This window comes from Podarcis erhardii (genome assembly GCF_964252035.2).
Source record: "Podarcis erhardii genome assembly, chromosome: 3".
NCBI lineage: Eukaryota > Metazoa > Chordata > Lepidosauria > Squamata > Lacertidae > Podarcis > Podarcis erhardii.
In genome coordinates, this window is record NC_138507.1 from 88648424 (window position 1) to 88673233 (window position 24810).

The 24810-nt window shown below is 44.2% G+C and overlaps 1 protein-coding gene across 5 annotated transcripts in view; it reads right to left on the minus strand.

The window, feature by feature from the left end:
* LRFN2 (leucine rich repeat and fibronectin type III domain containing 2) overlaps positions 1 to 24490 on the minus strand; it is a 267352-nt gene extending 242862 nt beyond the window's left edge. For 2 of the 5 annotated variants that reach the window (XM_081854161.1, XM_081854164.1), the window contains exon 1: positions 23863 to 24490. The gene's annotated coding sequence lies outside the window, so the exon portion shown is untranslated. The other 3 variants (XM_081854162.1, XM_081854163.1, XM_081854165.1) reach the window with 2 other exon arrangements.
* Positions 24491 to 24810: the final 320 nt, after the last annotated feature.

Here is a 24810-nt window from a genome sequence, read left to right on the forward strand (position 1 = left end):
AAGTGGCTTCTAAGTGGTTTACAAGTATAAAACCAATTACAAAAAATATATACACACCTAATTAAAATACACAATAAAACAATTCCACCAAAACACTGAAATAAACATCCATCATTAAAATGTGTATTAAAACAAGCTCATTAAAACAGCACAGCAATTATAACCGTTAAAACAGCAGTCAAAGCATGTTTGTGTTTTGTAATATTAATGTCGGTGTAGAAACTGCTATCGGTACAAACATGCCTGAGTTACACAAGGTGACTCCCCACCCCCATTTCCACACAGAAATACACACACACCATTGTGCCACCAATCATCACAAAGGAGGTAACATCTGAATTAAACAGCTCCTCATCCCCACCCCCTGTAATGTCAGTGAGTAGTAGCTCTAGCAGTTAAGTATGTGAGACATAATAGCTCAGTGGCAAAACACTTGTGCCAAAAGGTCCTAGATTCAATCCCTAGAATTTCCAGTTTAAAGGGTCAGATATCAGATTATGCCAAATTACAGGGGGGAAACAGATGAGGAGGGAAGTGATGGGGAGAAGGCTGGGGGGAATAGGAAGCTGTAAGAAGAGCCTGCTAGATCAGGCCAGTGACCCATCTAGTCCAGCATCCTATTCTCACAGTGTCAATCAGATACCTAAGGGAAACCTGCAAGCAAGACCCTCCTTCCTTACGATTCCTAGCTTCTGATATTCAGAGTGATGCTGCCTCCAACAGCGAAGGTAGAACATAGTCCCACTGATAGACATATATTCTATGCTACTGTAATAGAAAAGCAGCAACATCATCAGAGACATGGTTTCAAAGGGACCATCCAACAAGAGGAGATGGTAGGAGAGAACAAGACAATTGCTTACTCCTGGACATCAAATTATTGTAGTGTGCATCTTAAGACAGGCGTAGGAGGGAGAAGCTAGAAGCAATAATTGTTCACAGACCAGAATGAGCTTTTTAGTCTCAGCTGCTTAATGTTTTCAGCAATGCCTCCACAGTCTTTTGTCTGACTCTGTTTTCCACATCCTTTATCCTTCACATCTTGGCCTTTTCTCTTACATTTATAGTAACCCCATTAAGTCTTTCTATTTACCATGAACCGACTAACAGGAAAATCAGTTTTTTTGAGGGGAAATAGAAACTCAATCTAACACATTTCCCCCTCTATCAGGTTATGTGCTTATTCCACCCTGAATCCTAGGAAAAAAGCACAGGACTTGGATCAACGTTTACAAAAAACAAGTATTGGAGCAATTCATAACTTGATCTTTAAGGTGTTGAAATATGCTTTACTGTGTGGGCAGATTATTCTAAAACAAAATAGAACTATCAACAGAACAATGGAAGTTGCTGCAACATTTGATGTGGATGAGTTGGAAAATGTATGCAACATGAGTTGTCTTTTTTAAAGTATTGTATGTAGCCTTAATATGAAGTTCAAGAAAGAAAATCCACATATGAAGAACACAAAATTTACAATTTTTAAATCTTTATGTGAGTATGAAGGTGCTAGGGTGCTACAGTTGAACACAAGCAAATATGCATTAGGGTAAAAGAACTGGAAAATAGTAAATGTCAATTTGATAGTATTAAGAGGATATTACATGCAAGCCGTAGGAAGCGATATTAGGATTCCAATCAATGCTGTTTAAACCTCAGGTGGAGAATTTGTGTCATTTCATTTGAAGAATGGTGGAAATAAATGAGAAATGGGTTTGGGGAATAGCAATAAAGGTGACAAATGGTTCAGAATATGAAACATATGAAGAAAGCCCTTTTCTTCCACTTTGTCGGCTGCTCATGTAAAGTGGGCCACAGATGCCTAACAAAAACTGCTTAGCGATTATGTGGTAACGGAAAACAGCTCATTTCTCTTCCTCCCCCCCAGGTGATTTGTCATACAGAGGTGCCACACTATTGCTCAGCTCAAGGGGGGGGGGAGACATCAAGGGGGAGGGGCTACTGCTGAGAGGAAGCCAGGCTGAAGGAGGAATTCAGTTGGGGGAAGAGTTAGCAGCCAGGAGTGGTTCTGTTTAGCCAGTTGCAGCCTCCGGGAGCTTGTGACTAGGACTTGTAAACCGGGGTGCATTTAGCAGGGGATGTTGAGAGGGGAGCATAGACTGGTGTGCATAGGACCCAGAGACATAGGTAGTGAGAGAGCTGCTGCAGTCACCTGCAATACCTGTTTCATGTCGTCTCCCTCCCTGAAAATGTGCAAAGCTACACCCACAGCAAGCTGTTGCCTTGCTGGAAGAGAAGATGCAGTGACTTGAGGCCCCCGAGTGGTACCTCGGGTTAAGAACTTAATTCGTTCTGGAGGTCCGTTCTTAACCTCAACTGTTCTTAACCTGAAGCACCACTTTAGCTAATGGGGGCCTCCTGCTGCCGCGGCGCCACTACGTGATTTCTGTTCTCATCCTGAAGCAAAGTTCTTAACCTGAGGTACTGGGTTAGCGGCGTCTGTAACCTGAAGCGTATGTAACCAGAAGCATCTGTAACCCAAGGTACCACTGTACTTTGAACTGTTGGGCAAGATGAGGAATTTCTCACTAGAACAGAGTGGACTGTCCTGGAACAGCGATGCTGGGGTGGGAGGGTCCTAGGGAGGAAGAAGATTGCCCATTGCAATCTTCCCACAAACCCCTGGAGGAATGGGTGGTAAACACCAACAACAACAACCTCAGGCGCTGGGCCAGAGGAGAAAGGAAAGCAGTTGCAGACCTCTGGGCACAGCAAGGTGGCTATGGAAAGTACAGTGTACAGCAGGGTTTATACCACTCCCAGAGGAGGTGTGTTGGTGGCAGAGAAGCATCAAGTAGTCTGTGCATGTTTCAGACCCTCCAAGTGTCCCTATTTTCCAGTGATGTCCCTGATTTAGAGAAGCTGTCCCGGTTTCTGATTTGATCCCACTTTTCCTTAGGATGTCCCTATTTTCATTGGAGAAATGTTGGAGGGTATGGAGTTATCCAACCCCCAAGCCGTCCGAAGGCAGTCCTGTATAGGGAAGTTTAAAAAAAAAATTTTTTTTAATGATTTATTATGTTGTAAAGTTCCCAGAGTGGCTGGGGCAACCCAATAAGATGTGTGGGGTATAAATAGTAAAATAATCATTTTGGAATGGGATGTCCCTATTTTCATCAGAGAAATGTTGGAGGGTATGTGCCTTTTTCATGTGGCAAGCGCTGTCACTATAAAGGCCCTCTTCCAGGTGGTTACAATAATAATAATGCTAATAATAATTTTATTATTTATACCCCAGCCACTCTGTGTGGCTTCCAGCAAAATATAAAAACATAATAAAATGTCAAACATTAAAAAAACTTCCTAATTCAGGGCTGCCTTCGGATGTATTCTAAAAGTTCTTTATCTCCTTGACATTTGATGGGATGAAATTCCACAGGGAGGGCGCCACTACCAAGAAGGCCCTCTGCCTGGTTCCCTATAACCTATACATTCATTCTGCCCTATGAATTTGTTTTATATTTAATAAATCTATGATCTTATAAGTACTCCACACTTGCCCAAGAACAAATACTTTCGTTGTTTCCCACACTGGAGTATTATTATTTTTTAATGACAATTTAAGGTTGAATTAGGACGTGGGTGGCGCTGTGGTCTAAACCACTGAGCCTAGGGCTTGCCGATCAGAAGGTCGGCGGTTCAAATCCCCATGATGGGGTGAGCTCCCATTGTTCGGTCCCAGCTCCTGCCCACCTAGCAGTTTGAAAGCACGTCAAAGTGCAAGTAGATAAATAGGTACTGCTCTGGCGGGAAGGTAAACGGCATTTCTGTGCGCTGCTCTGGTTCGCCAGAAGCAGCTTTGTCATGCTGGCCACATGACCCGGAAGCTGTACGCCGGCTCCCTCGGCCAATAAAGCGAGATGAACGCTGCAACTGCAGAGTCGTACGTGACTGGACCTAATGGTCAGAGGTCCTTTACCTTTACCTCTGAATTTATGACAATGCAGTACTAAAGCCAAGTTATGGGGTGGCAGGGCTTGTCACTGAAAGCCCAAGTGGCCGCAGTGACTAGGAGTACCTTTCACCAGCTTCAGCAATGTGTTGCACAATGTCAGTGTGTTATGAAGTAGTTTGGCGATATGGGATGGGCCACAGGTTGGTGTTAGAGCACATGGTTTGCATGCAAAACGTCTTGGGTTCAATCCACAGCATCTCCAGGTAAGGCTATGAAAAACTACCATCTGCAGCCCTGGAAAACCACAATGAATCAGTGTAGATAATATTGAGCTTGATGGAAAAATGGTCCGACTCAGTATGAGACAGCTCCCTGTTTTTTCTGTACTGTATATGTTGACATTTTAATAAGCAACAACCACTGTTTGTTGGTAGGGTAGAGAGTATGACTTAAGCTTCCAGGCTGATATTATTCAATCTAACAAAGGAATGCCTGTGGATCTTAAGTTCCATGGTAAAAGATCTGCAGCCATGGTGCAAGGATCCTGATCTGGTTGTGAGATCCAGCCACCCAAAACATCTGTGCAGATTCAGCACTAACAACTGGATCTCATATATCTGCACTCAAACCTGGGAATCAAATGAGGTGTACAAGCAGGTTTTTTAGAATGAGAAGAGGAAGGAGCCAAGCCAAGGATCATTGCCAGCAACTACATCTGCCAAAAAGGTGAGCAGTTGGCTGGGCTGAGTAGTTGGCTAGTATTTAAAGAGTCTTCTGGGCCACACTCCAGATCCAGTACAATCCATAATTCTCCATCACTGATGTTCTCCCAGCACTTGTTATTTATTTATTAAATGTGTGGTATTAAATGTCTATACCACCCTGCTTCCATAGATCTCAGGGCAGATCACAACATAAAAATACAAGTGTCAGGCTTGAGGAATCCTCCCCTCCCCCCTGATGGCACCAAGAAGCAGGGAGGAAACAAGAAAGTTCTTACTTATGATTATATTCAGTCATCACAGTGAAAGGCAAAGAAATCCAGTCATTCCTCAACGATGGCGTTGCTCGCACTGAGCTCCGCCCCCCTTCTCTTCTAACAACAACACCTGCTTCTACAGCCTCTGTCCGTGGACAACTGCCTCTGTGCCCTTTGTTCTTGCACCCTTAATGAACGTCATGTTTTGGGAGAAGGGGGTCGGTTGTGCTGTCCAGTGATGTGTCACCTAGCTGCTCTTCCTCCCCTTCTCCTTCTCCTAACACCTCATAACTCTGCTGTTCACCAGTCTCTGAGCTGTTATCTTCCTCAAAGCGCTGCTGTAATTCGAGACTGCCTTCCTCCTCTCTGGAAACTACAGAAGGCGGGGGGGGGGGTCTCCACCACTCCTCCTCCTCTTCAGTCCAGTCCCTGACACCAAGACACAAACACAAAGTACATAATAAAAACAAGAGCTCTCCTTCCGTGGAGGTTTTTAAGCAGAGGTTGGATGGCCATCTGTCATGGGTGCTTTAGCTCTAAGGTTCTGTGATTCGAAGAACAAACCATCCCTTTTCCCCACCCCTCCCACAAACTCATTTAAAAGGGTAAATTATTTTAATCACCCGAGTTTCTCCCTCTTGACTTGCTTCTTATGGGCAGGCCCAAGGCTGCATCTCGTCCAGCTGCACTCCTCACATCTAGTTCCAGATACAGCAGATTTGTTGAGTTTTGGGGGGAGGGGGTTCAAAGGAATGGAAAAGGGTCCCTTTCCATTCACAGCTCTTTCTTCATCCACTGTCTCCTCCTCCTCCTCCTCCTCCAGCCACTTTTTAATCCAGATGTCTCTGGGCTAAAATTGCCACTGTCCCCTTATTATTGGCTATGCAGGCCAGGGCTGATGAAAGATCAGTCCCACAACATCTGGAAAGTGACATGTTTCCCATCCAGGGGTTGCAGGCTCTGCTTCCGCTGTAAAATCATAAGTAGCAGCACAAAAACAGACAGCAAGGCACCAGAGAGATCATTTATCTCATTTCTACTCATGTGAAGCTAACAACAACAAAACCAACATCAGTAGCTAGTGGTGTTATTTTCTTGCTCCAAAATCTTTATCACCTGATAAGACTATTGTTTCTTCAATCAGAACATGGCAGAATGTAGCTTTGGATTCCATTCTGCAGGCACAAGAGCTCAGCAACTTGTTCTTGGTTGCCAGGGCTATTGATTTCCTGCAAAAACTGTTTTTCCTTTTAATGCTGCAGGCCATGACCCTCCAAGTACATGCACCTGCAAATCTACACTTGAGCCAGAACACCAACCTGGAGGATAACTTGGATTTTTCTCTGGGCAAGCAATTTGTATTTAGGCAAAAGAAGCAACTTGAGGCTTGGCCTGTTTTGCTTTTCTCTCCAGCAGATCAATACAAACACGATTTAGATGTAATGGTATTTATAGCTAATATTTATAGAAGACCTTATAATCACTGGAGATAGAGGAGAGCAATATGTATTTTGATTGATACAGGCAAAACGCCCACTGCAGTCTCGCAGCTCTGCGCCATATGGTATTAAGAAAGCAATTAAAATTGCTGCCTCTAAATAACCAAAGCTACTATTAGAGTTGGCGAAATCTATTAAAAACCCCGGTTCAATATAATAGAAAGGTGCGGACAAATAAGATAGCTATCATAGAAGAGATTGTTGAGACTCTTGACATCCAGTCTTAGTTCTTCTAAACAAGGCACTATTAGTAAAAGTAAAGGACCCCTGGACAGTTAAGTCCAATCAAAGGCTACTATGGGGTTGCAGTGCTCATCTCGCTTTCAGGCCGAGGGAGTCAGCGTTTGTCCACAGACAGCTTTCCGGGTCATGTGGCCAGCATGACTGAACCGCTTCTGGCGCAACAAGTGCCAGAGCACACGGAAACGCCGTTTACCTTCCTGCTGCAGTGGTACCTATTTATCTACTTGCACTGGCATGCTTTCAAACTGCCAGGATGGCAGGAGCTGGGACAGAGCAACAGGAGCTCACCCCATCGCAGGGATTTGAACCGCCGACCTTCTGATAGGCAAGCCCAAGAGCCTCAGTGGTTTAGATCACAGTACCACCTGCGTCCCTCAAGGTACTATTAAAAGAAGAACACAAAAAGAGCCTGCTGTTGGATCAGACTATCTAGTCTCATATCGTGTTCTTACAGTGGTCAACCAGATGCCTATGGGAAGCCTGCAAGCAGGACATGAGCACAATAGCATTGAAATTGCCAGCGAACAATATTCAGATACATAATGCCTCTGACAGCAGAGGTAGCTAGTAGCATACTGGTTTGGGAGGTGCAAACTAAATTCAAACTGTATGAATTTCTACCCCATCTCTACTTCAGGGTGCTGTGTGCTGATGCCAGTACTGCCTGCTCATAAACCAGATGCATATGTACATAATCTCATCATCAGCTCATTGTAAAGTGGTACCTTGGGTTAATAACTTAATTCGTTCCAGAGGTCTGTTCTTAACCTGAAACTGTTCTTAACCTGAAGCACCACTTTAGCTAATGGGGCCTCCTGCTGCCGCCGCGCCGCCGGAGCACAATTTCTGTTCTCATCCTGAAGCACAGTTCTTAACCCGAGGTACTATTTCTGAGTTAGCATAACCTGGGTTACGTAACCTGAAGCGTACGTAACCCGAGGTACCACTGTACAAGTTATAACCAGCAAATAGACAAGTTCCGAAAGGGTCACATTTATTATTACTATGTGGTTGTGTTGCTAGTGTCCTCAGGACAGGATTCTTTTGTTCTTGCTAAAAATTAACCAAATTAAAATGACAAACTTCCTTTGTGGTGAAGGGGAGGGGAAAGTATTAATAGGTGCTGTAATCATTCCATTCATTGATTTGAAGTGGTGAAGGGGAATGAAAGGGGAAGAGAAATAAAAGCGAACCTGTAAAGGACATGGATACCTTTGCCAATAAGAGTTAGGTGAAGCAATTAGTGCCTTCCTTGCATGTGAGCTTCACAAACAGCTGGGATAAAACAAAACCAGCAACAGATTCTGGAATAAAATAAGTCACAGCCATGTCAAAGAGTTAACATGGGCACATGCATGGCACATGAGTTTTTCTCATTAGACTACCACGTTTAAATGCGTTTGGGGATTCATGCATTTGAATGTGACCAATGTTAAAGCATAGATAGCATATTAAACTTAATGTATACAAGCGTCTCAATCAGAGTGCAGAAATCAATCCATTTTTATCGTAATCAGAACTATCTTTTACCTAAATAACTGAAAACCAGGGTTTTTTATAGTACTGTAGAATGACAGCAGGTGCTCTGGGAAGCTGAACTGGGGAATAGCTTGTCAATGTGCATTTCATGTGAAGTGACATCAAACTTCCTTGCCTATGGGCAACTTCAGACATTGCAGAAAGGGGCAGGAGGCATAGTGAGGAAGTGGAAATGACTGACACTTCCTTGTGTCAGACTTCTGCAGTGTCTAAGGCAGGAACTCACATGCACAGTTCTCCTGCAGAGAATGGTGAAAAAAGTAGGCTCCTATAAGCAGTGTCAACATGGATAAAATGGGGGGGGGGGGTAAGTCCCGCCTCCATAACTGATCACAAGATCTGGTGCATACACACACTGTTTGAATGGTAATGTCCATCAACTTTGGGGGAACCCGTCCCCCTCAAATATTTTATGAGGAGGGGCTGAGGGGACCTTGGTCCCTAGGAGTTGGCTCCCATGACTCCCATGAGAAGGAACTCATAATAGAAGCTTGTGAAAATTTGGACATTAACAAACAAATGATTTTTCACAACTGGGGTTCAGATGACACCAAGTGTGTCCATCAACCATGCCTTCTCCTTTTGACACATGTGGATAGCCTTTGTATATAATATATATAAAAAGTATTCTAACATTGTGCGGGGCAATCATGTTGAGGAGGTCTATGTACACATGTTGGCATTTACCTCAGGCTGCTTCACACACTGACTAAATACACTTAAGTTGTGGGTAGGGGTGACCATGTGTCAATGTTGGCAGGGATAGCCTGTGCAACACCATGGCCCACCCTCACACATTTTTTTCCAGTGTGATATCGTAATGTCCCTACAGTGAGAGATATCTACCCCCCCCCCGCTACTTTGAAATTGGGTATCCCATTGTAAACATTTTGAAATCCTCTTGATTCTAGCTGAGCTCACAACCAAGTCAATGTCCAATTCCAGAAACATACTTCTACCTGGGTTATAGAAAACTTGCAGTCCTTAGACATGACTACAAAGGCAAAGGTAAGTCTGAACCTTAAGAACTAGGAATCAGTGCTGTACTGTGATTAAAACGCCCCCACCAATATACAGTAAATATCAGGAAGCAGTAGCCTATTTCCTTTACATGTGAGATTGCTTTCACAAAATGCCAGCCACCAGTTGTTTTGAAGACCTAGCAAATCCAATAGCATTTGTGTAATTTATTTTTGTCAATTCAGCCTGAGTCATTTCTTTGTTACATAGACACCTGCTCATTTTCCCCCTTGCTTTTTTTTTTTTTTTTTTTTTTTTAAGCAGACCAAATGTTATACTTTCTGAGGATCACATTTATAGATTTCAGGCCAATGCCAATGGGTAGCCTGGATGAGAGGGCTACAGCCTTCTCTTGACTGGGTGATTCTGTAGGAGAGCAAATCTTTTAATATTCCTTGCATTCTAGTCTCTCTGATGAGGGCAACCCATTTGTCCAGGCTTGTTCATCTATTATTAGGAACCATCAGTGGACATGGAGCCTCTACAGTCCATGATTCCTTGACTGAGTTAGAACCACATCTCTTTGTCACCTGCTGCCTACAGGAGCCCTGGAGCTACTGGGAAATGGCACCCTGAAAACTGACAACTGCTTCACCCCAGTTGCCCCAGCCACTCTGGGTGGCTTCCAACAAACATAAAAGCATAATAAAACATCAAACATTAAAAACTTCCCTAGTCAGGGCTGCCTTTAGAGATGTTTTAAAAGTTGCATATAAAAGTTGCTTCCTGGAGTCCTCCTGGCTTTGGGAAGGTGGCTAGGGTGTTCTTGGACCCCATCAGAGCATCACATCTCCTCTCCCAATTCCAGAAAGCGCTTGCCCAGCTTAGAGAAGGAGACGTGAGCCCATGTCCCAGAAGTACGACCCTGTAGTGAAAATAGGCATGTACTGTCAGGTGCTGAGAAAGGTACAGTGTTGCAGCAAGTTATTTAATTATCATGCATCATGTGATAACTATATACCAAGATCTTAATGAAGTTCTAGTAAAACATGTAATTGTTTTTCCTGGCCCTGAGGAAATTTTACACCCAAGGGCAACTGCTCAGAGGGCAACTGGCATCATTTTTTTTCCTTCCTAGGAAACAAAGCACTGATACAAATATTAAAAAGCCCCATGCATTATACGCTTTCCTCAAAGGGGAATTGCCCCAGCTCCTCAATCATTTTGATTGCCTATTTCCACGCCTCTTCCATTGGAACAGTATCATTTTTCCAATGCAGAAATCAGAAATGCAAACAGTATTCCAAGTGTGGCCGCACTATGGATTTTGTGCAAAGCCATTGCAATGTTGGCAGTTTCATTTTCACTCCATTTCCTTATGATCCCATGAGGGCAGATATTCGGCTTAGTCCAGGTCAGTGTTTGAGGCTGACTAACAATATTATAGTGATTCTGACAATATTTCAGGCCGTGTCTTGTCCTATAAGTAGCGTTCTCCTGGCTGGTGGAAAGCATGAAGGAAATCAGTTCCTTATTAACCTTATTTTGAGGGCTTTGCTTTAATTTCTGACGGTCAGTAGCGAACTGAGTGGTGGGGCTGAGGCATGTACCTGACCTGACAGATGAGTCACTGCTTCTTACTGGGAGGGGGGCAAGGTTGCTGGGGTGGTGGAAGAGGTGTGCCAGATTGGCTCTGCTGTCGGATTTCCACCATGCCAGCTTTGCCACTGCTTTCCCTTTTCCTCCCCTGCTAAGCAAGAGCATCTCACCTGCTGGGAGGTCAGAGCCTCCACCTCACCCCACCTTTTGCCATTGCTAAGGGTTGAAGACATTCACTTGAAGGGGTTGGGGAAAACAAACTGCAGAGGGAAGCATGATATATAAGATATAACCAGTGCTTTTTTCCTAGAAAAATAAGTACTGGTATTCACCATGGATGAGTGGCTGTGGTCTAAACCACTGAGCCTCTTGGGCTTGCCAATCAGAAGGTCGGTGGTTTGAATCTCCATGACGGGGTGAGCTCCCATTGCTCTGTCCCAGCTCCTGCCAACCTAGCAGTTCAAAAGCATGACAGTGCATGTAGATAAATAGGTACCACTGCAGTGGGAAGGTAAACAGAGTTTCCGTGCACTCTGGTTTCCATCACGGTGTTCCATTGTGCCAGAAGTGGTTTAGTCATGCTGGCCACATGACCCAGAAAGCTGTCTGTGGACAAACAACAGCTCCCTCAGCCTGAAAATGAGATGAGTGCCACAACCTCATAGTTGCCTTTGACTGGACTTAATCATCTAGGGGTCCTTTACCTTTTTTAAAACCTACTCACCATGTATGTGTCACACTTTTTAACCAAAAAGAAGAAAAGAAAAAAGAGGTGCCGGTACTGCAAACCCTTGAATAGCCCCTGAAAAAAGCACTGGATATAACAATATCCCTATCTTTTGTGCTTGTGTGCATTGCCAATTTTGTTCAGTGTAATAAGGACATCTTATGGAGCTGTTTCAGTTAGCAAGCTGATTGAATATCTGTCACACCACAGAGAATGTGCAGCACACTCACACACTGCTGCTACCTGCTAAAGTTGTTTTTCAACATCACACGTACAGGGGAACAAAACACCAGAAGAACATCTTGTTGTTTTCAAGTGTTGTAGTGTATCCGTCTGGTGCAGGTGATGTGAGCAAGGTAACAGAGTAAAGCATCTTCATATGACTCAGATGAGAAAGCTGTGTCTCATCTGAGGACAGAATTTAAACTTCAGAGGCCTGCAAGCCTACAAGAACCTCCTGCAAAACTTGGGATGGGGTGGTGTTCAACTTTGACTATAATCAACTCTAGAACCACTATTTGTGGCAGAAGTTGGACCATTTCCAGAGCAGGCTTTCTTTAAAGGACAGGTAGGTCATTATTTTCCCACACATCCCATTTTATAGGTGGTATGTGGTGGGAGTGAGGGGTGCACACTTGTGGCAACACCACAGTAATAGACTTAGCAGTGTGGTAATTTCTAAGCTGGCAGTATACAGTATAAATATGCACATGAATACCAGGAGGAAGGATCAAAGCATTGGCTGAAAAAATATATGAAGCTGATAGACTGGGGCTGAGCTGTCACCAGCATGCTGGTGACCCCCAGATCCATTTTCCCTTTTCATCCGAGTCAAGTGAAGCCAGTGCCTTTTCTAGGAACAAAAGAGGTGCCAGAACTCACTGTGAATGCCTTCCTTGTTCTGTTATAACAGCAATGGTGCCCACCTAAGAGGTGCTGGAACTGAGTTCTGGTGAGTTCCTGCTGGGAAAAAACCCCTGAGAGAAGCTATGGAAATGCTGAAATGGTGTCTGAAACTAGGGCTGGGTTGTGGCAGCTCATGGTTGATGAAACTGAAGCTCAATTGTGACAAGATGGAGATGTGATGGTTCTTAGATCTAAGGATATGGTGCACAGCTGTATGTGTGAAGGCTCCATCACTGCTGTTGGTCACACTGTTTGCATGAAGGTTGGGGCCCCCACATCCACGTTGAGTAACACAGCAACACTAACACCTGAAGACAGGTCTTCCAATAGATGTAAGCAGAAGACTCTATGGGTTATGCTTGTGTTGTGTTGATATGAACTATGTTGCACAGATATCCCTGATCAGAGGGATACATCAGCAGAGATACACCTGCCTGGTTCCATCTTGAGCTCTTCCTCCCAGTGGACTATTGGTACAAGCTGTGACAAGTGAAAAGCTAGAAATGTCCACCTGTATTTCTCCCATCTTCTTGATGCACTAGATGCAGAGTCAAGCTCCTTGTAAACCTCACTTTCGCAGAGAGAGTCCAGTGCTGATCTTTGTAGTCTCTATTGTAGCACATATAATTGCACCAGAATCCGAGGATACAGTGAAATTCCACAGCACCACCACCATCAAGCCTTGCAGCCTCTCCTTATAATTTAGAATGTGTCATTTCCAGCCCTAAGAGAAATGTCATTTTCAACCCTGATAGAAATGTCTTTTCACGGCCTAGGACCCTCATACCTACGGGACCGCCTCTCCCAGTATGCCCCACGGAGAGCGTCAAGGTCCATAAATAGCAACACCCTAGTGGTCCCAGGCCCTAAGGAAGTTAGATTAGCTTCAACCAGAGCCAGGGCCTTTTCAGCATGGAGGCTGCATTTAATATTTTAATGTTTCAATATTTTAATGTTGTGTTTTAATCTTGTTTTTAAGTTGTATACATTCAACTTGTTTTTATTATTGCTTGTTAGCCGCCCTGAGCCTGGTCTTGGCTGGGGAGGGCGGGGTATAAATAAAAATTATTTTTTATTATTATTATTATTATTATTATTATTATTATTATTATTATTATTATTTTCCTTCACTGATGTAACTACTGAGACCAGAGGAAGAACCTTATCCACTTTCAACATATGTTTTCTATCTGTCTTTTGAAGTGTTATAATGCCAAGTGAAAAAGAAAGGAACAACTTGCTATTCATTTACTCTTAGTTGACCTCCTCCTTAATCCACCTTGTTTTACTTCTGAGCCCCAGAGGCTGGCATGGACTGAGATGCACTAGTCCAGCCTCTTATCTTGCATCCAACCAGAATCTAAGCCCTGGGATTTGTTGGCTATTCCAGGACCTGTCTCCTTATCTTACCCAGTTTAACACAACCTTTCTGACATCACAACACCTGCCAGTAGGATTAGAGGCCAGCTCTTTGTAAAATACCTACCCCAGCTGGCCTTTCAACACCTTTATATTAATCCAAATCCTTCAATCTCTACCACTGCTAAATTCAGAATCACAGTTCCTATTTAACAGAGAGTTGCCACAGCAAATGAAGCAACACTACAGAGATACATAGTGCTCACGGAAGGGCCTTAGTTCAGTGGTAGGGAATCTGTTTTGCAGGCAAAAGCTCCCAAGTTTAACCTCCAGCATTCCCAGGTAAGGTAGGGAACATCCCCAGTCAGGTAACGTGGAGAGTCACTGCCAGTCTCTGTAGATAAACCAGAGCTGGATGGACCAGTGAGACAGCTTTCCATGGGTATTCTGTGGAGGTGTAACATTCTAAGGTAGGTTCAGAGATGAGATGCACTGGAGTAAGAAACATTCCCTACCCCTACCCCCCAAAAAATCTAAAATGAAATGCATTTGGATACCTTCATCAGCCAGAAGGAAACAGATAGAAGCCAGGAAGCTTTTCAGGAAAACCTTCCAGGAGCCACATGCATTTAGAAGTTGTGGCATTTACAGCAGAGGTGGAGAACCTAAGAAACAGAGGATGAATGTGGCTCTCAAGGCTTCTCTCTCTGGTCCTCAGAATTCTCCTTGAGCCACTGGCCCTGCCAGTGTTGTTTTTTCCTGGCTGGACTGTGTCATTGTACTCTGGTAATGTCTCTGGCTTATCAGGATGGAGGATAGAGAGGGTTGGGTGTGTAAACAAGCCTCCTGTACAAAGGCAAAATTTACATTTGTTGCCAGCTCTCTTTTGCCTCTGGCTCTTCCCACCGCTATCGTGAAGCCCTCAAAAGATTGCTATGAATGGATTACGGCTCTCAGGCTGCCAAAGGTTCCTCACCCCTTATTTCAAGCCATAGGAAGTGACCACTCTTTTGCACAGGGCGGATCTACAGAGATGTCAAAGACTTTATTTCACTGCAGCAAAGGAAATCAAACAAATGTAGGACAGGCAGATAAGGCCACAGAATTATTGTTATTAAAACTCCTCCCAAATCTCCCTCCGGAATAAAACTAACAAGAAAGTGGAGGGGGGCAGGGGGGAGAAAACAAATCAAACAGAAATTTAGCAGCCTCATCTCTAAATGGCATGTTTTCAGTATCCCATACAGCATCTTTGTGGGCTGTTTAGTGACATGTTTATATCTGCTTCTGCCATGCAGGGCATTGGCAGCCTTCCAAGTTGAAGGTAATTCAGGTTATTATACTCTGAAGTAAAAAAACAAAAACAAAAAACCAGTGACAACCCCCCCTCCTTTCCAATCTGGAGATGGGGTGGGATCAAGAGCAACAGCTGGGACAATGGTAAGAGCTTTGTAGTACTATTGCAAATGGGATTACACATACACACACACACGCACCCCATTGCTACAACATGCCTTAAAGTGATTGTAACAAAATATTTTAGATGCAGATTATAAAAAGCATAGAGCACCCACTTCATTTGTATCAGATCTCCCATTACAAAACTGTACAAAAAGAATCCAATGCCAGTACAAAGCTCTTCTTTCCAGATAGACCACCCGTAATTTAACACTTGGAGCCTAAATCCATCGATTTGGCTGGTTGCTCTGCATCAAGATGCAGTTCCTCGCCTCTGTAATTCATAGCTAGGGGTGGAAGGGAAATCCATTTTAAGTGGGCTATACATGGATTTGGGGTGGTTGTAGCCTGATCAAATTTTGCTGGATCAAAATGACCCTTGTGTCAAGTGTCCATTTGTGTTCACTTGAGCATTTTTTAAAAGCCCGGCTAAATATATGCAAAATGATACAGAATGAAATACATATCTTATGCACATAATATGTATGAAAGAGTCAAGCTGCATATGGGACTGCACTTCTGGCACAAAATTCCACATGTATATAAATATATGCATCTTTTTTATATAGGTAAATGCATTGTGGTATCTGTTTATACGCTTGTTACTCTAGGAAACTAGGAGTGTAAATGCATATAATATTCTTACAGTATTATACATGTAATGGGCAAGGATTGTTCATATTTTAAGCCGAATGGGGACACTGAGATTAAGAAGAAGAAGAAGAGTTTGGATTTGATATCCCGCCTTTCACTCCCCTTCAGGAGTCTCAAAGCGGCTAACATTCTCCTTTCCCTTCCTCCCCCACAACAAACACTCTGTGAGGTGAGTGGGGCTGAGAGACTTCAGAGAAGTGTGACTGGCCCAAGGTCACCCAGCAGCTGCAAGTGGAGGAGCGGAGACGCGAACCTGGTTCACCAGATTACGAGACTACCGCTCTTAACCACTACACCACACTGGCTCTCAAGGTGCGAGGCGAGAATTAGGGGGGGAACCAGTGTGAACAAGCTTGATACCAAGATTTTCAGAAAGTGTCATCCCTCTTCCCAGCTAGGTGTATGTCTATTATTTACTACTTTCTGTCCTAGTTTCCCAGGTCTTTTCCCTTCTCGGCCCATCCCCTTTATGGTCTTCTCTCATTCTCTTCCTCTGGAACACTTTCTCCACCAATTCTCCTTCACCAACACCCTGTTATTACTATCCATTTACTATCAATTCTTACTTATGTCTGAATATCCTCATATTATGAGCAGCTCACCCAATGGCAGCATGACATCCTTGAAGTCAGTACAGCTCATCCAACAGGGACCATTCTGCTGATCTTGCCTCTCTGTGACATCACAGCAGGTCATCCCAATGCTGCCACCAAGCATCATCATCAATACTATGAACTGCCTGGATTGTTTAATTGGTTGGAGCATGGTGCTGATAACGCCAAGGTTGCAGGTTCAATCCTGGTAAGGGACAGCTGCATAATCCTGCATTGCAGAGAATTAGACTAGATGAGCCTCAGGTCCCTTCCAATTACACAATTCTCTGTGTGTATTACAATGCAGAGAATGGGGCAATTTAACCACTGCTAACATTCCCTGGGGATTGTCACCAAATGCACAATACAGGACTTTGGGAGTTAAATCATCACAACTTTTATTTACCTGACCCATCAAGAATCTTCCCTAAATGCAACTATAAGCTGAATATACAAATAGGACTAAACTCCTGTTTCCTCATACTGGGTCCAAGCTCGGCACCAGACGCTTGATGAAAGCTTTCACTGACAGCTCATCTTAAAGCTGAGCAGAGGACACCTGTTTACTTCACCCCACCTCTGCTGGTCAATGTTTCAAAAGATAAAACCTCCAATCAAATGCACCAATCAATGCCCAACAAGCCAGTCAACAAGTGGAGGTAGGTTGTCTAAGTAGCCTCCTCCCAAAAGCTGACTCCAGGTGTTCACCAGCCATCACTACCTGCCGTTTAGTTGTGGTGGTAAATTGTCAGAATAGCCGAATCAGAAAACGTTGCACCCACATTCTTAAGGAGAAGTGTCGAATAGGTGTGTTGGGAGCGGGAATGTGTTCCAATGTTCAATCATGGGGCAACCCCAAATATTTTACTCAGCCCATGAAAATGCCACTAGCTTCACCCCATGGGAGAGAGGAATGCCACACTGAAACCAGAGGTTGCTTGGAAAATGCCAGCAGTCTTTCAAGGGGGCCACCAAGGTTTACTCCAAATGACCACAGTTGGCCAGCATCCTCTCACTCCTGCCAGGGGAAGTCTCACAATCTCTTCTCTAGATAAGGCATGAGGCACATTTGTCCCTGTCTAATGGTTGTACCCAGGGCTCCTGAGACACACCACACATTGGGGGGGCCCTCACCAGGGAACAAGGGGTGAGTGGAGATTTACATCAGGAACAAGGGGGTGGGAATGGGAGCCTGTTTTTTTAAGAAATGGTGGGAAATCTGGAGAAAGCAAAATAGCAGGTGCCTCAAGGGATCACAGAGTCCAAGCCCAATCTTATGCATGTTCAGTCGGCAGTAAGTTTCCCTGGGTTCAGTTCTGCTTGCATTCAAAGACATAGCTTGAAGGATGGGAGTCGTTCTTGGGTGCCCTTGGGGGCAGATGATTTGAACCCTTTTCAGCTGCAATGGTAAAGATTGACATCAAAATTTTGTTCAATGTTTGCCAGCAACAGCTCAAGCCATTTTTCTGTCTGAGACAAAGGACTGGATGGCGCATTCCCCATTCTGTACACCAAATCCGACTAGCCTGATAGTTGGATCCTACTTGATTAGTGGTGATGGAACAGTGTCTCCACCTCACTTGAGGGCAGGAAGCCAGCTTAAAGGCTGCAGGGCAGACCACACAGCACACATTTCTAGCCCATTTCTACCCCTCAGAATTTGCTGTCTGAGGCAGCTGCCTCATTCTGCCTCATAGAAGGGCCAGTCCTGATTGTGACAGCAACACTACCAAGCAACATTCTGTGAATAAGGAACTTTTTCTCAGTCAGGTGATGATCAGTTTTGCTACCATGAATAAACTCAGTATTAGTTGTACGTATTCACTGGAAGGCTTTTTATTCCCATAATACTAATAAAATTGTAACAGAATCAAAATAGCCTGAGATTAATTAAATTATCCTTAAGAGCTTTTTGCATCCTCTTCAACAACATTTATGAGCTATGCCATCATTTTAGTGGCATGATATAATGGAGTGTGTGTGTAAGAGAGAGAGGGTGGGGGAGAGAGAGGGAGAGAGAGATTGGTACATGGTTTTGGTATATTTTTATTTTTTGTTCTATAAGGAAAGGCTGGACATTCACTCTACAGGTGATTCCTTATACTGAAGCAGAGAATTACCAGCCTGCAGGCCAACCTTGGAAGATGCCAGCAGGCCAGGGGGAATGGTTCGGCCTACAAGGGGATTTTCCCCAAACCATACCCACCCACGCAGCAGCTGACATCCCCAGTGATGTCAGCTGATGGGCAGGAGTACAAGGTTAAATCCTGCATTGGCTGCATGCCCTGCTGCCAGCAGGGAACAGGATCGCACAGCCAAGGCAGTAGGATTTAATCTCCACTCATCAGCTGATGAGTGGGGATTAAAGTACTTCTCAAAAACACTGTTTGAAGCAGATTGTGTGCTTCTTCTGCAGTCAGTCGGGTGGCAGTGGCAGGCTGCTGATAGGAGCTGCTTCAAATAGCACTTTTGGGGAGTAATGTAAGGCAGCCCCCATTTCAGCTGAAATGGGAGTGCTGGGGGTTGCTTTAAAGCACTTCTCAAAAACTGTGCAGCTGATCCCACTCTTTTTCATTTAACAGATTGCAGAAGCCCTTAAAACAGCCCCATACTCATGTCTCAGGCTGATATGGGATCATGAGGGCTGTTTTAAAGCCTTTGCAAACCTCCCAACACTCCCCTTTTAGAGCTCTGAGACCAGGACTTTAAAGTGGGGAGAGATCTGCAAAGCTCTGCATTTGACAGGTGGGCAGCCAAACCCACCCGTCAATCATGTGGTGTCATACTGATGTGATGTGATTGACAGGTAGGTGGGTCTGTCCACCTGCCAAGTTTGGCCCATGATAAGGATTGGGCCTTGGGTACCAATCTTCCTTAGACAGCCTCTCCAATCACATTTCTACTTATTAATGTTTGCCATGTTCCATTACTATCATCTAGGGACTTTAACAAATTGACATAGTTTTTAATAAGCCCTTAGAGTTTGATGATATAAACATGCTCTCATAATCTGAGTTCCCAGTAGTCTCTTAAGCACTAGGGGGGGAAATGATCTAATTTGTAAGTGCAAGAAGAAAGCTACCCATTGTTTGCTTATATGGGCCATTCTGTGGTATCCCTGTTGCATTCAGAGGATGCCAGTATAACACACTAGACACAGAAAAAAAGATGCAATGAACTTCAATGAACAGGTTATCACTTTCCTCATCTGCCACAGCTTTCCCTACTTTCCACACTTTCATCTGTGTTTTACAGTAATTAACCACTAGCACAAGTAACTCCCATGTGAACATGTTCTAGGTCTGGATTGTGGGTGCCGAAAATCCAGACACTTCTTTAGATCTTTCAGTAACCATAGAACCAACCAGAGATCTCTGGTTCATGAAGGTATAGCTTTCAAGCTGCCAGAAACACACACGTTCCAAATTGTTTGGTATAATCTATGCTAGTTGTATGCTTACAATCACACTGCATCATGGTATTGTAGTCTTAAAGATGGGCACTAATTAATTAGAGGAAAAAGTTGTATTATAAGATTTATGGTGAAAGGACTAACATCTGGCAAATATACAAACATCATAAGGATATGAAATGATTATTGATGTAAATGCACATACACAAGCACACTTCCTTCCTAAACCAGTGAATTTGTCTCAAGAACAGCCGATATTCGTATGTTTACTACAATTGTACAAGCAGGTTATGAATATGGTAGTCCTGAAATATTCTCTCTCTCTTTTTGCTTTTTTGTGATTTATTGGCCACAAACCTAGTTTCACGGTTCTTTTAATACAAGACAAGTCTAGTTTCATGGCTCTTAGCTCAATTTTAATTGGTTCTAGAATGATACAAAACTTTCCTGTACTTGACAACCTTTCAATTTGGCACCTGATAGATGATTTGATTGTTTATTTATATGCCTCTTCAAACTAGTGTACCTTAGGGGTGTAAAATACAAGTAAAATATAAGTTAGGTTGAACCACAGATCACAAATACCAGTTTGGGAAGAGGGGAAGCGTTAAGCTCAGAGCCCTATGAGTCTCCAACAAAGAGGTTCTGAGTTAGGAATCTTTACCCAGAAGTCTCTTGTTTATGACTGGATGAAGGGAAAGCAGAACTTGGTTTCTGTCTTTGCAAGTATTGCTGAGAGGTTTGGGGTGAAGTACAGAGACAGGAGCATAGATGAGTCTCGCCTTTCTTTCCTCCAAAATGTCCCCCTCTCTTCTGAAAAGGAAAAAGTGCTCAAAAGCATTATTTTTCACTCCAGTCTATTGGCTAGAAGCTCAGAGAGAGGAGGAAATGCCACCTGCATCTAACAAAGCTTCGCCCCAGCCCCTTTCCACATATGACAGTGTCCTTGTGCCCAGGAAAATAGCAATATCCCTATTCCAGAACAAGCATCTCTATACATGCATGCCCAAAGCAGACATGACTGCCACATTTCAAACACCAGTCGATGGATTGAGGGCTGTGGTGAAAGAGACAGAGTGAGATGACTTGCAAAGGACTGTCAGGGAGCTGTCAGCTCCTATCCCACCATGCAGAAAGGGACACACAGAGGCTGCCATAGAAATGCTAAGTGGGCTGTTTACATTTTCTGAAGAGTAGGGGGAGGAGGAGGAGGAGAGAAGGGAAAACTAAGTGATTATATTCCACATTTCAATATAAACAAGTGTTGTCAAATGGCAGCAGCAACAGTGGAGAGGAAGCAGGCAGGCTGAGAGGAAGAGGAGCAGAACCAGGGCTCACAGTGAACCGTGGTTTTATGACTGTCTGCAGATATGAAACTGCCTAGGCGAGATCCTGGAAACAAGGCACTCCACCTACAATGTTAATCAGCCAGAAATAAGAACTGCGTCCTGAATGTTATTTATTTCATCACAGTCACATTGCAGAGAAGACGGTCTCAAAATACACACCATGCTGCAGAAGATGCCAGTTCCCAAAGGTTATGAAGGTATATTTGGACAGAGTCCATCCCCCCAAAAAAGCACAACCTCTTTTTCAGCAAATCATATACCCTAAAGGGGCTTTGCAGCCACCCTCACTCTGTTTTGACAAGAGGATGCAAACCACATAGATTGGGCATGTGCCAACTGCAAGCTAACTCTACTCAGGGTAAGAACCAAAGTGGGGATAAATGGGAGGCATCATAGGAAAAAGCAATGTCCAACCATGCTGTGTTTCTCCGTTTCCTCAAACCAGTGATGGTTCCAGCACACACAACCATTTCCATAACAGGATCAACATTTGCTGCCCAGTGACACCTGAGGTGTCATAGCTTCTCCACATCCATGAAACCTAGAGGAACGAATTGGGGCCAGATCTTTGACTTCCTAGTGATTGGTACTGTGTATCTGAGAACATGCATGTTTACTCAGCAGTACATATTCTTAGAAGCACGTTAGGGAAAAGCTTTTCTTCCAAGATTGTCCGTCTTTCCTCCTGTCTCTGCATACAGTGGTGGTGTTACTCACAAAAGAGTATGGGAGGAAACCCCCCACCTCTTTGATCGGCCCTTAGCATCTCCAGGAAATAGAAACAAATCACTAGGTGTGCCACACACAACATAGAGTCCTGCTACATGATCTCATTTCCTTTTTCTGTAGGTGTAAGTGCATATCAAATGTAGTGGCTGCCCATTTATCCATGGGCAAGGGGTTTGGAAAGTTCACAGTGGAGCCTCCCCAGCAATTTTCTGCTGGAGGATCTCCTGAATCTCCTTTCTTCTTAATCTTACTTTGGTTCTAGAACACCAGTTTAATATATTTAGGGAATGTGAGTGTCAAAGAAAGTGATCAAGAGAGAATGCCCACTTTGATCTGTCATACTACATGCAAATGCCACCACTTCCACATCAACTGCCCAGCTCTTTCAGGGAACTGTAAACATCTGATGACGCTGGAGTGACATGATATGGCATAATCAAGGTGGGTCTCCATTCCTTATTTGCCCACCTTTCAATAGCTCTACTTGCTTAATCCCATTGGGACCCTCTTTTCCTTACCTATTCCTTTACATTATCAGGAATCTCTGTAAGACAAAGCGGGATTTCACCTGATCTCAGGTGTTCCCTTCCAGTCCTGCTGCCTCTCCTGGTCTCCTGCCACATATCTCCAGTTTCTATTTCTTTCTATGACATCTCCGAAGATCCTCTGTCCTTGAACTGTATGCTTTCAGACAGAACAGAGTTTTATCTGCATAGCAAAGTTCTTCCTTAGCTTTAGAGGGTTTTTATTTTTATTTTTAAATCCCTTGATGGTTTCCACATATTTCTCCTTCCTTCTTTTCCCATAATGCTTGTTCTAATAGAATATTGTAATTTCTCCTGCTCCCCCTTTCCAAACCCTTTTTTGATCTTTGATCTACTCCAGCATAAATTATTTTAGATTTCTAGCAGCAGTTTTCTTTTCCAAGAGAGACACACACCATGCAGTTCCTTTGAACTCCTTTTTTCCCCTTATTAAAAGCAAAGCAAAAACAAGACTCATTTCCCTCCGCAAGATCTCTGTTACCAAGGGTCTTAGAAACATACAAATAAAGTTATGCATTTCCCCACAAATGCCCTTCAAACCCACCTCAAATGCTCTCTAAGACATTAAAGAAAAGGTTATGTTATATATACAATGAGAGTTTGATAGGAAACACCCCGGCTCTTACCTTTGATGAATCACATTTATCCCTGGTTTGGAAATATATTCTCCGGAAGGTACTTAGTTCTTCTTTCTATGCCATGCATCCTTGACCCCCCCCCCTCTTCTTCAAATGAAAATATAATGATATTTTTTTTAATCCTCAGTCGATCACCAGTTATGCAAAATATATTTATAGGAAGAATCCTTGGCAGATGGACCCTGATTCAGCGAGGTCCAAATGACTGAATCCTTCAGACTTCTTAGTAATATCCACAGCACCCAAAAAAAACCGAGAGAAAACAGCAGAAGGTGTGTGTGTGTGTGTGTGTGTGTGTGACAGAGAAGGAATAAACTTGCTCTTTCCCCCCCTTTCTTTTCCCAAAGACAATTTTGAACGACTAAGCAGCCCTGCAGGCATATGGCTCCAAACGCATCCCAGGGTACCACACGCATGTGAGCATTGCAAGTCTCCAAGTTCACCTTAGCAGAGCTTCTCTGTGTATATGTGTGTATGCATGTGAGAACAGAAAAGGAGGGGGGGTATCCACCCCTGTGCACACAAACACAGAGAGAGACAGAGATGGATGGAGGGTGGGGGAAGAGAAGGGACGGGGGAAGAAAAACCCAGCAGACTCACTGGAGTGATCTCACGAAGTGCTCTAGATGGCAGAGCCGGCAAGGCTTGTAAGACAAGCGGTGCGGAAGAGGGAAGCGGGGGGGGGGGGTTGGGGGGGCAGAGAGGAGAAGGGAAAAAAGGATCCACCCTCGCAAGCAGCTTGAGAAATTCTTCTTACCTCTCCCGATGCCGCGCCGTAAAGAAAGTAGGCTCTGCAGCAAATGCATCCATCTAGGCGCCCATCTCCAACAACAAACCTCGTTCAATACTTTCCAAAGAAAAGCGCGGGGGGGACCAGTCCCTTCCCCCAGGGAAAAAAAAGCCGATTAAAAGCAAAAAAAAAAAAAAAAAAAAAGTAGGCGGAGAGGCTTGGGAAGCGGCAGAGGCGGCGGGGTAAGGGTAAGACTTATGGGGACGAGGTAACCGAAACCAAATAGTCCCAAACTCTCCGGCAGGCTCGCTGGGCGACCGTGGCGCTGCGCCGCTTTGGATAAGCCATTGCGTAACCAGGGACCCCTAAGCTGGAGAGACGCTGCCCGGCATGCTTAAATCCTCGGCAGCATCGGTGAACATTTGTCAGCAGAAAGCATGTCAGGGCTCTGCGCGGAGAAGGAGGGAGGGGCGGGGAGGCGAGAGCAAAGCGCTGCCGCCTTTCGCTCGTGGGTGCTGTAAAGCATTGCTGCTGCTGCTGCTGCTGCGAAGGCGTGTGGAAGCAACTGTGCAAGGCGCGCACACGCCCCCCAAAAATGCAAGGGGGAAGAGGGGTAAACTCTATCGGTAATACAGCTTCCCCTCCATTCACATTGCTCTAGTGCTAAAAGATGTTCTTGCAGACTTGCTATTTTAGGAACTTCGCTGCCAGGAGATGGGGTGTGGGAGTAGGGTGGGCAGGGACACGATTTGGAGAGGAAGCTTGAGGGGGCTGGTTTCTGGCTCCCTCCGTGGCTTAGGAAAGTCTGCAGTAAATAGCTAGATGGTTGGGCTGACCAAGGAAGTCCCGCTCAGAGGAGACCTGCTGAAAGAAATGTACAGGACTAACTCGGGGTCAATTCAATCCGATGGCTCTGCTGACAGCACAACTTGCTTGCTTGTTTATTTATTGAATCTGCACCCCATCTTTTCATCC